Consider the following 751-nt stretch of genomic DNA (forward strand, 5'->3'; position numbering starts at 1 on the left):
GTGTATTTGTAGTAGTAACCAAATTTAATAGCAGAGTTTGAAAAATAAAAAATAATATTATAATGATGATAAAAATTTGATAATAACAATAATAATAAGGGATGAAAAAATTTAATAATAATAAAGATGACAATAATAATTAATTAACATAAAAAATTATAACAAAAAAATGGTAATAAAAAGTAATAATAAAAATAATGATAGTAATAATGAAATATTTAATAATAAAAATAAGAATAATAATAGAAATTTAAAAATTTAAAAAATTTATAAAAAATAAAAAAATAATAATAAAATAAAAAATTTAAATAATAATAACAAAAAATTTACTATTTTAATTTATAAAAAACAACAAAACAAAAAACCTTTTAAATAATAATCCCTGATATAAAAATTTTATAATGATAGTAACGATCATGGTGATAACAACTGTACTACCCACCCCCCCAAGAAAAGAGGAACCCGAGGGGAGCCAAACGGCTCCCTCCCTCCCCAGACTGGGAAATCGTGGAAAACGTAAAAGGCCGCGGGGGGACCATCAGCACAGCCTCGCTGCCCCCCGCCCTACGCCCTGCCCGGGGCCCTCCCGCGGCTGAAACGCACGCCCGGTTTCCAAAGGTGGGGAAAGGGGGGAGGTTTTGGGAAAATAAAACAAATGGAAGTTTTATACTTTGCAAAATCTGAACTTCCCATACAGGAAAAGGTGACTGTATAACCCCAAAGACACACGCATTCCACACAAAAAAACCCC

At 31.2% G+C, this 751-nt stretch overlaps 1 protein-coding gene across 1 annotated transcript in view; it reads left to right on the forward strand.

Annotated features, from left to right (window-relative positions):
• Positions 1 to 751, forward strand: part of LOC119592907 (basic proline-rich protein-like) — an 11,532-nt gene that overhangs the window by 8,997 nt on the left and 1,784 nt on the right. The window lies entirely within an intron of this gene.

Source organism: Penaeus monodon, chromosome 31 (genome assembly GCF_015228065.2).
Source record: "Penaeus monodon isolate SGIC_2016 chromosome 31, NSTDA_Pmon_1, whole genome shotgun sequence".
Taxonomy (NCBI): Eukaryota; Metazoa; Arthropoda; class Malacostraca; order Decapoda; family Penaeidae; genus Penaeus; species Penaeus monodon.